General features: G+C 38.4%; 1 protein-coding gene across 2 annotated transcripts in view; it reads right to left on the reverse strand.

The window, feature by feature from the left end:
* Nrg1 (neuregulin 1) overlaps window positions 1-14,342 on the reverse strand; it is a 969,466-nt gene that overhangs the window by 751,064 nt on the left and 204,060 nt on the right. The window lies entirely within an intron of this gene.

Raw genomic sequence — 14,342 nt, forward strand, 5'->3', positions numbered from 1 at the left:
ACATTTGTCAATGCTATGAAATGCACCGCTGCTCCCAGAAACACACCAGCAACAGCCCTAACTCAGACAGTACAGAAAAAAAATTCATATTGTTTCATATTATTTTTGCTTTTGCAAACTGCACCATTTTATATTGAGCCAGAGGGATGTTGTAACTAGTAGCCGCTAGCCCACATACAAACTTAAGCCTTCTAGAAAAATGTCTAAAACGTATTTAATTATAATTTGCATAAAAATGTGAAGTTCCTTATGCTGTTGAAGTCAATAATCTTTGTGTATCTGTGTGTATGCACTCACATGTATACACACGCAATGGGCATAAGTATTAGTATACTCATGTAGTAGGTTTTATTTTTCTTGGCTATCTAAACACAAATTACTAAATAATTGTTTCAGAATGACATCGTAACCTACTGGAAACAGGCTAACATTTGATCATTCTTATTATCAGAACACACTTTCTTCATCTAATCTAAATCCCATGCTCTATAATTTAAATCTATTTCTATCCCTACTACAGTTAACCAAACAGCTGGCTAGCATCCTCTGTGTAACAATCTCTCCTCTGTGTGACTCTCATCATTAAAGACTCTCGCAGCCATCCTTCCTCAGGCAAGCTGACCAGAAGGCCCTGAGTCCTCAGAGATCATCTTTTCTAAGACATGAATCATTTTTGAAGATTCATCATGGGACTGCTGCAAGTTAAATGCATCTGTCTTTTCTTCTTCTTAAATGTCTCTGTCACCAATTTACTACCACTGATGGGAGGGATGTTGCCTATGAGCACAGTTACTGGACATGTTAGGAACTGCTATAGCTTTAACCTAAGACTTGAATGACATCTCTATAAGAATATTCACTCCATCTCTAAATTTTCATGTATTAAGTAGGGCCTGCCTGCCCCCATCTCCTTCTCTCTCCCTCATATTTCTTGAAGGCCTGAAATCATTAAATCTGTTTTTTCTTTTCTTTTGGCCTATGATTGTCATTAGTAAGCTTATCCCGCAAATGTGGGGCCCTATCACAAGAAAAACTATAGTGACTCATTCCTCTGAATGCTGATTTGCAGCCCTTTACATAACAGGAAACAGATTAATAGTAAGAAGTGGAGTCCCCACATTATATGGAAAATACCTATGGAAAATATGGAAAATATCTATTTGCTTGATTAAATTTTCTTTCTTTTCAAAGCTGATCTTAACTTGAGAAAATCGAGGTTTTTATCTCTTGAGTAATTACAATGATAGGAAAAGAAGGAAACCATTGCTTAAAAAAAGAAAGAAAAGAAAAACCTATCAGAGAAAAGTCTAAAGCCAAGAGGATGGATTAAACTTCACATGACTCGGACGATACCTCCATGGCTGGAATCTCCAAGAGAAAACAAAAAAGTCAGCCCGAGAGTTGGTTTACTGCCCATCATGAACAGTCCTCTTCCACAAGATAGGAAGAGTCTAAGGCTTGGGAATAACTTCTTCACTTTATCGCTGCCCCTCCAGAAGTGACCCGTGTGGGCCAGAGCATGCTCAAGAGTCGTTAATGCTTCCAATTGCAAACAACCTTTGAAAAATGATGTTACAGTTAGTTGTGCGATATACACAGTAGACACCTTCAAGTATATCTAATGAATTTATGGTTGGATATGATTTTCCTGCTTATTTTATCAATCCTGTTCACATACCAAAATTAGTTCCAATTTATATCACTTTTTAGTGTTCCCTGAAAATTGAATATAATCTTCTTTATACTTTCTTTGTAGTTCCGTCATTTTTCTCAAGAATTAAATGTGAACTTATTTTGTAGTTATACAAATATGTAACCTTGATATATGTATGTAAAATACATATACACACGTATAAACATATATGTGTGAATATATGTATATGTACATATATTTGTGCAAACATAATATTGCTTCCAACATTAAAATACAATGTATCTTATACATTGTAACATTAAACAATATTATATATTGCAAAATTAATAACACAAAAGATGTAAGGAAATATACAAAAATATTAACAGTGGATTGGGAAGGTAGACCACAAGTTTTTGTCTATCATGAGCGAAGTCCTGGGTTCCGTTCCTAGCTTTTCCAAAGACAAAATAAATTAGTATTGATTATCTATAGAGATTTAATTATAAACATGGTTATGTGCTTTCTTTATAAATGTATACATTATGTAGACATTATATGTCTACATTTTCTGCACCATAAATAATAATTTCTTCCAATAGAACACAAAACTTTACAACATTCATCTACACTAGTAGTTTTGGTAGCCACCAAGTGCTGCTAATTTAAGGTTGGCCTAGGTGTTTACTTAAGTCCAGACATGAAAAAGTGATAGAGGGATAAGTTTCTGAAGTTCTCTTTTACTGAGGAATATACTTTAACAGTATACTCTCTGTGCCATGAATTTAGTCTGTCACTAATTATTATTTACTTCACAAGCAAAAAGCCATATTTAGTAAGAAAATAACTCATATAGTTTCTTCTTTCTAGAAATGGTAAAATTTCTCTCTATATATGAATATTTTGTTTCTATATGCTCCAGATCAATAAGAATACCCGGTGGGTTTGGTTTTCTCACTAATCTTAATAGAGTAACCCTATTTTATCACTGAAGAAATTTAAAATATTGAGTAATACACACATTGAATGATGTTTAGCACTGGTAACTCATGCCTGTAATCCCAGATATTCAGTAGGCTGAGACCTGAGGATCATGGTTTGAAACCAGCCCAGGCAGGAAAGTCCCGTGAGATTCTCATCTCCAATTAACCACCAGAAAAATGGACGTGGCTCTGTGGTTCAAAGTGGGAGAGCACTAGCCTTCCGCAAAAGAGCTCAGGGACAGCACCCAGCCACAGAGTTCAAGGCCCAAGACTGACAAAAAAAAAAGACAGAAAAAAGAAAGGAAAGATGTTCATAGTAGCCATGTACAAAGAAGGAAAGAAAGGAGAGAAGAATAAGAATGAAAAAGATCTCCCAATCTGTGGGCTTTCTACAAGATAGAGAAACAAGAGGTTTTGTTGTTGTTTATAATAAACTGTATAACATTATTTCTTTTTTTCTTTTCCTTTGGTTTATCCTCTGATGTCACTGTTTTTGATTTTGGTACCTTGTGTCTTGTATATATGTTTATCTAATTTGGGGAAGGGAAGGGGAATAACAGAATGTTGAGACAAAGGACAAATGGTGAACCAATGCAACCGCCATACTCACAAGACACTATGTTGGAAATGAACTTTACAACTTGCAGGGCAGGGGTGGGGGGGATCACAGGGAAGGGGAGAAGGGAAAGTTGGAGAAAAAATGAGAGGGGGGTAACAATGTTCCACAAGAAATGTACTCATTGCCTTACTTATGTAACTGTACCCCCTTTGTACAACACCTTTACAATAAAAAGTTTGAAATATAATAAGAAAAAAGATTTTAAAAAAAAGGAAGGAAGGAGAAGGAGGGAGGGGTTAGGGAAGGCAGCAGAAAGGCTGGTCTTATATATTTATTCCAATATATTTGAGTTACAAACATCATAGCTGCAAAAGATGTTTCATCTTTGCCAGGAACTGGCAAAGTCCCAGGCATACTGACTGTACCAGGCAGGTTTGTTGATTGGCAGAACTGTGGATGCTGTCAGCAGAAAACATCTCCTGCTTTCTTTTGGCACTTCTATTCTTACCTATACAGAAAATATATCTGCCATTGTAGGGGGCAGAACTATGCACATCATCTTCTCCCTAACACACTATGGACTACTTGTTTGGGAAGCTAAGCAGAATCCTTGGGAATTTATTACTCAATGCTGTTTATAACAAAACCAGTCAGAACAAAATCTGTGGCAGTGTACAAAATCTGAACAAAATCTGAATCCACAGTGAGCACGTTTTCACCCCACCTCTTCAGTATCAAAATACATTTTACAGACAACAGGATATCATCTCCTTTTCCTTCTGATTTTCTCTACTACCGTATTCTCCAGTAACCTAGACTGCTATTCAAACTACTAACCTTTCTGAGATACCCTAAATATTTTAAAAACCAATTATCTGAAAGTCTTTAGGTAGGATGCATAATTTTATAACACAAACTATCAATTTCTAGTTTGATACTTCCTCAGACTTTATCAAAACCATACTGTGCTGCTCGAGCCTGCTCACACTAGATTCAATAGCTGAAAATACACTCTAGAAAAAAACCACAAAATTCATTTTTATTTATTCCTTACTTTTTAAGATTAGATATCTGAAAACTCCGTATGTTTCAAGCATTGCATTTATAAAACTGATAAAGCGATTGGCATTTTCACAAAGCCATAATGATTCTTAAAGTTCCCTTCCTTGTTTGCACTCTATTTCCTCTGACCTCTCTCCTTCCTTCTCCTTTCTCTCTTCTCTCCTCCTTCTCCCCCTTCTTCTCCTCCTCCCCCTCCCCATCGGCATGTTCACAAAGCCATAATGATTCTTAAAGTTCCCTTCCTTGTTTGCACTCTATTTCCTCTGACCTCTCTCCTTCCTTCTCTTTTCTCTCTTCTCTCCTCCTTCTCCCCCTCCTTCTCCTCCTCCCCGTCCCCTTCCTCCTCCTCCACCTCTCTCTCTCTCTGCAATTCCTTCTACACTTTCAGTCCTTATTTGTTGTCTCTGTTCTCTTGAATGGTGTCATCGACAATGTAAGGAAAAAAACATCACTTGTATTATTCTGAGGTAAACAGTAAGGGGTGAATGTAATGGTCAGCTCACATATTCCAAAAGACATTAAAACCATTTAAATATTAAGCCATAACCTGAGCAGTTATTAAAATACACACATGGGTCTCAAAGGATCCTAGGGGTTTGTGCTCTACATGTTCATTCATTTTTGCAGGGACAGGAGGAACCTTGGCTCAGGCTCTGATACACTGCCACAGACTCCTCCCCCTGGGGAGAGTGTGGATGCCTGTTGATTCTGGTTAGAACACTTCAGGAGCTATAATTACCAAACTCATCCTTACAAGAAGCCTTCCATAATTTGCTTCAGTTATAATTTTCTACCTTCAGAGGCTCAAAGTGTATCACAACACTGCCGCTTATTTTACACAGGGTCTCAAAACGACAGCTGACCATGTTGGCCTAAGAATTTGTAGGAAAATAAATGTTCCTTATATTATTGAAAAAAAAATTCAAAATGATATATTACTGCTGTTTGAATATAAAAAGTTTACCAGGCCCTAAGTAGATAGGGACCTGCTTGTTTTCAAAATCTAAATACAATCCAAGTACTTTATACACATTTTGGAAGTATCATAATGAAACCAACTATTTTGCATAATTAATATAGTATAAAAATTGGTGAGTTGTGTTTGAACTCAGGGCCTCACATTGGCTAGGCTGGTGCTCTACTACTCGGGGCAGGCCCCCATCTCTGTTTTTTGCTGGTCATTTTGGAGTTGGAATCCAGTGGACTTTTTAGCCTGGGCTGGCCTCATAGTGTGATCCTCCAGATCTCTGCCTCTTTGATAGCTAAGATTACAGACATGATTCACAGGCAGCAGGCTTAATAATTTATTAGATAAGAAAATAATAGTAATAATTTTCTAGACAAGAAAATAACATTGACCCCTCGATTGTTATATGCAGAACAAGAGAACTTTCTCAAAATATTATAGAGTTTAAATAAAGATAAACACTATTTCCTTGTTATGAGTAGGACTCATTTTCATATCATAGAAAATGGATACTTCAAAACAACAGAGATAAGTGATAACTCTGCTAATGCCCCCCAACCAAGTGCACTGAGGTGTCTGAGAAGATTTTACTTTATATTAACCCACACTACATGTTCTTAATGAACAGAATTATGTAACTAAGCTACTCTGCTTATCCTTCAGATAAAGGAAAAACTTTTTAAATAGCTCAACTTCTCAAAAAGAAAAGTAATTAACTGTTTTGACAAACATTACATGCATAATCCTTAACTACGCTTCCAGTAGCCAGAGCTGGGAACAGAAACTTAAAAGAGTGTGTAGAATAAATGTCTGATGATTTAAACATAAGTGAACATTTGCTAACTTGAGTCATAGTTGTGACACTCCACTCCTTATCTCCTAACCTTCCATCTGAATACTTTTCTGGCTGCACAGAGTGCTTACCCTCTCATAAGTCAGGGACTGAGTATATTTCTGGTTTTTGGACACTGTCATCCCTTCCTTCATCCCTCCCCCCCTTTTCCTTCTGTCCACAAGTTACAAAGGTCATTTCCTACACAGTGTGCACTGAATAGCTCATTGCCTTTGTGGCCCCTCCCTCTCTTTCTACTCCCTCACTTTGCACCTACCTGTAAAAAAAAAAAAAAACCCAAGAGAAAAAAGAAAAACATTGGCCTAAAGTTTATGATGCTAGATTTGTTTAAAATGGAAACAGACATATGTTCCACTCAATTGATTTATATCAATATTCATATATTTTCAAAGAGAATATTACTCACACTGCCAAGCAGAAATACTCCTTTGAGTCATTTAAGTCTTTTGTTTAATTGGGCAATTATGGTGTGCTAGTCATAGTAAAATAATAAACAAGAAATCCTGAGAATATACGAGACTATATAACAACAATAAAAACAAACTGCACATAACCAAAGAGATTGTGTCCCGGGTGATTAGTTATATAGTTGGTATTTATGACTTTTGTGTAACTTTGTAGAGCAGGTTGAATATCAAACTCTCTCCTCATAGCTAACATTCTAATGATCTGTTTTTCTGAAGGATGTGACAGGGTAAAGGGATTTAATAATGATCACTTGTGTGCAATAGATGCTTCTTTTAATCATCCCCCAAACTCTGTAAGGTAGAAAATCTTGGACCCAGTTGTTCACTTGAAGCAATCAAGAATGCAAGAGTAGCTTTTGTGAGCTAACATCACCCAACAGAAATATAATTTTAATCAGTAGCTGCATTCTTCCCAAACCCATGTTTATTTTTTCACACTGTCTACTTCATCTTTCCTAATGGAAGTCCCCGGGTGACTGAAATGGCGGCTGGCATCTACAGTATGCTTCATGAGGAGAGAGTCACTGCCCTCCTTTTAGAACACCAGCTAGCATGCAGTAGATGCTCAATAAACATTCATAAAGAGAATAATGTTCACACTTAAAACATACTCTTCTCCAATAATATGTGATCCTGCTCAAACTTTGAATAGCCTGGGAACTGGAAAGAGCATGAGGATAAAAAACATTATTTATTTCCTGAAATGAGGATGGTGCCCTCCTATATCATGGTATTCTAATGCTACAGAAAGCCCTAAAAATGCACACGGAACCAACAAAGCTCCTGTAGTCTCAGGAGACGTGTTGAGCTGATCCTACTCTCCTCAGCCAGGTTTCCCTCTTCTCTGAGTACAATGGCCTTCAATATCATGAACAAAATGACTTATGGTCAAATCCTACTAAACTGAGCGACCACTGGGATCCCAAGAGCTCATCCCTTCCCCTCAACACTGGGCACTGGGCACTGGAAGCAAGCTGGGTGTGGTGAATGCACTCTAAAACGTTCCCCAGTGGTCGCTGCATCTTAGTAGTGAAGTCCTTGAAAACGGATGGAGTCTAGCACTTCCTTTTCACCAAGAGAATGAGGCGAAGGTGATGGAAGTCAATTGCACGAGGAGGACACGTGAGACTGCGCTGCCTACCTTGCTTACAAAGGTCTCCCTTGGTGGCTTCCATGAAAGAGACGCCATACTGGAAAGGCTCACAGAGAGGAAGCAAGGGTGGCTGTCAGACAGTAATAAATGGACATCTTTTGTGCAAGAGAACTCAACGATCTGAACTCTGGTCAGACCACCTTAGGCTGGAAGCAGATCCTTCCCCGGGCAAGCTTTCAGATGCCACACCTGAGTGCACCCTACCTGGCTCCCCAGCCCAGGGGAATAGTGAAATGAAAGCGTGTGCCACTGAGTGCATGGAAATAGTACTACACACTAGGTTATTACAGAGTTCTCCTTGTGCCAGCTGGTGTGGTGAGTTTCCCCAGGAGTTCGCTCTCTGCTCCTGCTTCTCAGCCCTCTCAAGCACACTGCCTTAACCTGATAGCATAGCTTGCCCATTCTTCTTGTTGATTCCTATTGGTACATCTTATGCACTCCTCCAATGTTCTACAATGGGTTATCTCATCTACAAAGCTAAATCCATAGAACATATTACCTACCGTACGCATGCTTCAAAGATCAAAATATCCTAAGTAATATCAAAGAAATAAAATGGGATATTCAATCAACATACAATTATAGGTATTTCAAATGGAAACTACACTAGAAAACATATTGGCACACTAACATCCATAACCTTCCTCGTGGTAATGTAACAACGTGGCTTGAATGCACACTGATAATCTAGTTGGCATTCTTAACTACCACAGCACTGTTGCCTTTGGGCATGTGATTTTCTGAAATGTTGAGCATCTCTTGGAGGAGTTCTGAACACACCACAGGAAAATGTTGTCTTCTTGGGAAATTCTAGAATATGCTAGTATTGTGGAAACAGCACTTGGTGTTTATGTGCAAAATAAGATTAAATCTGGGGTGAGATCAGGTTTCTTATTCAATCCAGTGAGTTGTTCAAATGTTTTGTGAGAAGCCGGGTGATGCTTCCTTGAATGTGATTGTTAAGTACATTGGCAAAGCATCTACCATCCTTGCCATTGTGCCAGCCTTGGTGCCAATAAAACTCTAATACATATGCAAAACGCCTAGAATGAAGCTTCTCCTATTGGCCAGAGGCTGACTCACACGTGTAATCCTATCCACTCAGGAAACTGAGATCCTGAGGCTCTTGGTTCAAAAGGGCTGATGCCACAGCTCCAGAGGTAGACTACTGCTGGCCAGCAAGTTGAGCAAGCAAGACGCCCTGAGTGCAAATTTCAGCATTGCTAAAAGTAAACAATCATAACTGGGAGAAAGGTCCTGAGTAAAGATGTGATATAAACATGACCCAGAAAGAGTTATAAAACAAACTACAAGTACAGGCTTCTAGAATGATTTATGATAATAGGATTTTCTTGCAAGTCTAAGGGCATACATATCTTATGAACGTAATATTGAGTATCTATACTATAAACATGGTATTCATACGTATACTATATACCTACATATTTGGAGAGAAAAAGAGAGACCAAGAGAGAAGAGAATAATAAAAGCCTGGTGTGGTTGTTGTTCTATTTATAGGACATACAGAAAACATATAAACAGACACATTTCAAATATGCTATTGAAGTAGATGTCTTTTTAAAGTTCTTTCCCACCCAATATGTATGCGTGTATATTTATATGTGTGTGTGTATGTTCATGTATGTTACTATACCTGATCATATATATGACATAGAATACTTATCTTATTATACAAATAATTAATAAATAAAAAATTGTACTATCATCTTTTGAGTTTAATGGCTTTTTAGAAATATGTATATATTACAAGTATATAGAGAGAAATATATAAATATTAATTTCCAGAGTGTTGCATATATATATATATACATTTCTAAGGGTTCTTTTTCTTTTCTACACAATAAATATTGTACTAAGTGGGTAACCAAAGATACTAGTGAACTTTTTAAAGCTATTCAGACCTGTCATCCTAGGAGGTTGATATCTGAGGATTACAATTCAAAGCCAGCCCAGGCAGGAAAGTCCATAGAGACTTATTTCCAATTAGCTAATTTAAAAAGCTGGAAGTGGAGGTGTGGGTAAAGTGGTAAAGCAATGGCCTTGAGCACAAAAGCTCAGGGATGGCACCAGGCCTACGTCCCAGATCCGGGACTGGCACACACACACACACACACACACACACACACACACACACACACACACACATCCCCAGTTACACTGAGACTTCAGCCTTCTGCATTGTTTATGGTAACTAAAGAGTATCCTCCCCTCTTTCTCTTTTCCTTCCCCAAACCACCCTCTTTTTCCTGAGATTGACTTTTACTACGTAACCCAGGTGGCCTTGATTTTGCTACACAGAGCAGGCTGACCATGAGCTCAGGATTCTCCTGCCTCAAATCCGGCAGTGCTGTGATTACAGACATGCAAACTGGGAATGAAGACAGTCTCTTGAGTGGGAGTTAGCTGTTTCTTCCTTCACTCTTCACCTTCCTCAAGCCATGTTAAGATGACAAGAGAGTCAAAGTGTGGGAAAGAAGTATAAAATAGTCTCATCCTGTGCTTGAGAAAATATGCAAGCATGTGCTTTTACCACAGACAGCAGTGGAGTGTGTCTTTATTTTTATATATAATCATTAACCAAGTGTCAGAAAGACTGTCTTTTCTACCTCTAGCTGAGTGTATGATAGTTGTCCAGCTTTACCAACATGCCACCTTTCTTTGAAAAAACAAACAACAGAATACAGAGAAAAGCAAGATATGGGGGCAGATAATGCTGAATATAAAACATTTTATAATTAAATCAAGTTGCCAAGAAATATGCATAATGAAAAAATTTCCACCTCGACTGCTTGTTTTCCTTGACTGCTTTTAAATGTGGCTCTGGCTCATTGTTCTAATGTTACCCCATCCATAATTATAACACCTGCAGACACTACTTCTATTGACATTTTCTTTTTGCTCTCCCACGTATTTGTTCTTTGAACCAAAGAAAATTTCATTCACAATCACAAGCAAAATATTGAATATTCTAAATAGAATAATCAAAGAGGCCCATGTGTGTGTGCACGCACACACACACACACACACACACACACACACACACACACACGCAAATCAGAAAGATCTGCATGATCTTCAGTTGAATAGAAAGCTTTGGAACTAGTGGCCAACACCAAACCAAAACAGGTCCTCTCATTCAATGTTCCTACTAACCAGTTAGGTAATTCTAATTGTTATTTTCTTATTTTCAGATGGGGGAAATTGGAGTTCAGTAATATTATCAGCCTCAAACCAAACCACTATATTTGGTGATCTCAAGGAGTTAGGAACCCAGGCTCATTTTACTTTCAATTGCTGTCCAGAAGCAACAGGTCAAGATTGTTGAGAAATCTTACAATAGTATATTTGAACCAGTTTTTGTTTTTTGTTTTATTTTTCAGCTATGGTCTTGCTTTTTGCTTGATTTCGCCCCCCTCCACACCTCCCCCTAATAGGGCCGGGACAGCCTGGGACAGATATTCTTCTGTTTACACCATTTACATAGCTGCAACATCACCAGAGGTACAACACTGCACAATGCCTGTTGCTTCAGGGTGCAGTCTCCCTACCTTTCCAAACCAGCTAGCCAGTAACTGAAAAATTTCCTGAATTCTGCATCTAAGGAACTGGGATTACAGTCACATACTACTACGCTCAGCTCAATACATTGATTTTTTTCATTGGCTCAAGTAAATGTTTCTGTACTCAAATCTTCCTTTCCCCCAAGATTTAATTTTGATTGGCTTTGTCCACAGAAGGGTCACCAGAAAGTTGACCCCTATTTCTAAGTCAATCTATCTGTCCCCTACCATCACTAGTGACAGAAACCCTGAACATACACATACATCGCTTACACTATCCTTTCTCCTGGAAGCCCGGAAATCTCTTCTAAGAAAGGCTTGTTGAGAATGACATACTTATCTCTGGTTCTCCAGAGGATGTCCTTGGTGATTAGTTACCTGTCCTCAAAGTAACACCTAGGAGAAAAGAAACTGAAACAAAGGGCGGAAGCATCCTTCCAAACTCTCAGGAGGCACCGGAAGTTCTTCCAGAAACCCAATCCAGGAATTCATTTATCTCCATATCTGATTGTGTGCTTGACTCTGCAGAAGATCCACTACAGTCAATGTTGCCTGAAGGATGGGAAGAGAATCGTGGAACCCACAAGGGGGGAAGTGAAGCCGCAGCTGGTGTGGCCAAGGAGCTTCCGCGTTGTCTCAGTACCCAGGTAGACCTGGTTTGGGGTTTTGTTTAGGCTCCAGTCATTAATCAAGTTTTCCCAACTCTTCATCCCCCAACGTGCAAGCCGACGTGTTACAGATGTTCACGATGGCCTAGGAGAAATCTACGGTGAAGGGCCTCTCTCTATAGCACAGATACATTCCTTCTTTCTTAAGTGTCATTTCTCAAGCAGGGATCTATCTCCAATTTGGAGCCAATGTGAAATCAGAGAAGTCCTCAGAAGAAAATGTGAATGAACTGAATTCTGAAAATATAGAGCCCAGACAAACAGACTCCAAGGTCCTTTTGTGAATTCCACCACTGAGGGGATGCTGGGGAACCGACACTAGCCTGGCATCCAGAAACTCCATTTCCAAACAGAGGAGTTCTCTCTAGGAGCTAGGCTCTCCCTAGACAAGAAAGGGACAGATACGGAGTCCATTTCACCCCTCAAGGACATCAAGTAGATTGGCTGCTAGCCATTCTCTTTGTTTTCCTGGAAAAAGTCACTGTAAACCACAAAAACAATTAGAATCAGGGCTACCTTGTCACTTCTATGTGTGGTGACTCCTGTATGGGTCTACAAGGACAATGCTGATTTGGGGAAAAAAAACAAAACCAGAAAATGTATAAGAAGATCCACAGCTCAGAGTGTCATCTGATTTATCACAAAGGATTTCCCTTTTTGTTCCACAATGAATAACTTATATGTTGAAACTTGGGAAACATTTTAGTAAAATCGATGGGAAAATTATTTTTTGCTATAAAGCATGACTCAAATCTCTAAGTCAACATATATATGTATATATATAAATCTAATGTACTCAAATAATTTAAATCTCAGCATTAACATAAAGAACCTTTATTTATTGTATGACTTTTTTAATCAAATATCATGCTATTTAAAATCCCTAAGCTATACCCTAAAGACATATTTACTTACCTGGCTTTGTAGAAAGTAAAACATCTTAGGAAGTTTTGCATTTCTTTATATAATGAAAATTTCCCAAACTAGTCGATGGTTCAAGGAGCATAGGGACAAGCAAAAAGCTGTTATCTAACAAAAGGGCAACACTTTTATTTAAAATAATATAGATCAACAATACCTAACGTATGAAACTGTAACCTCTCTGTACATCAGTTTGATAATAAAAATTTGAAAAAAAAATATAGATCAAGAAGTGCGGAGTGGACAGATGGAGAGAGGTAGGATGGGCAGATGCAGTTAAGATATTCAATGTGCAGATGTGAAAATGGAACAGGTAACTTGAGGAAAGGGAAGTGATTGAGTGGGATGGGGAAGAATGGTAAAAGAGGTGATGAGTCCATTGAAACTCACATATTAAAGTGAAGCCCTTTTGTATAATTACTTAGAAATAATAATTACTTATAAAATTTTGAATAATAAAACAGAAAATTATTTTTAAAACATGAATGATGCTATCATTTCAACACGAGTAATGATCTGTCACTTGGGGTACCTTTGCAAACATAGAAATGCCTCTGTACAGTGGGTTCTAGTCAACAACTTCACAAACGCACTGCGCTGTCTCCTTGCTCTGCTCCAAATGGCACGGGCCTGTCTGAGACACTGCTGGTCGTTGGTGGGTATTCACAGTGAAAATACTAACACTATTTAGGGATGTTTTTTCTCCTCAGCTTTTCTTCCCACATGGAATTTAGTTCCCATGTTCCTCTTGGGTTTTGTTTTTGTTTTCATTTGACAGTAATAAGGGTGTGACTTCATGAGCTTCAAAAACACACTTTTATTTATTTTTATTGTAAAGATGATATACAGAGGAGCTGCAGTTACATAAGTCAGGTAATTAATACTTTTCTTTTAAACCAGTGTCACACTCTTCCCTCTTTTTTCTCAGGTTTTCCCTCTCAAACGCTCTCCCTCACAAATTATTTTGTTTTGTATTGTTTGCCAGTGCTGGGGCTTGAACTTAGGGCCTGAGCACTGTCCTTGGCTTCTTTTTGCTCAAGGCTAGCACTCTACCACTTGAGCCACAGCACCACTTCCAACTTTTTCTATATATGTGGTGCTGAGGTATTGAACGAACCTAGGGCTTCATGTATACGAGGCGAGCACATTACTACTAGGCCATATTCCCAGCCCCCTCACAAGTTGTATAGTTCATTTTCAACAAAGTATCCAGTGGTGGGTGTGTTCAGCCTTTGTCCTACTTGTTCTGCACTCCCCTTTGCCGACCCCCCTCCCAAACGATAAACTTACCCACAAGACAAAGTGTATTGGAATAAAAAACAGCAACAGCGGAGAAAAACCAAACAAAAAAAGCAAACTAACAACAAACCCCTTGTTTCAATTTCTTGCAGTTCCTTTCACTAAACATCATTTTATATGGTTCTATGCATATAACTATAGAGCCTTTGTGATCCTCTCCTAAGAATACCCTCCTTTGGTCTCACTGTGTGAATGT

Source organism: Perognathus longimembris, chromosome 21 (assembly GCF_023159225.1).
Source record: "Perognathus longimembris pacificus isolate PPM17 chromosome 21, ASM2315922v1, whole genome shotgun sequence".
Classification (NCBI taxonomy): domain Eukaryota; kingdom Metazoa; phylum Chordata; class Mammalia; order Rodentia; family Heteromyidae; genus Perognathus; species Perognathus longimembris.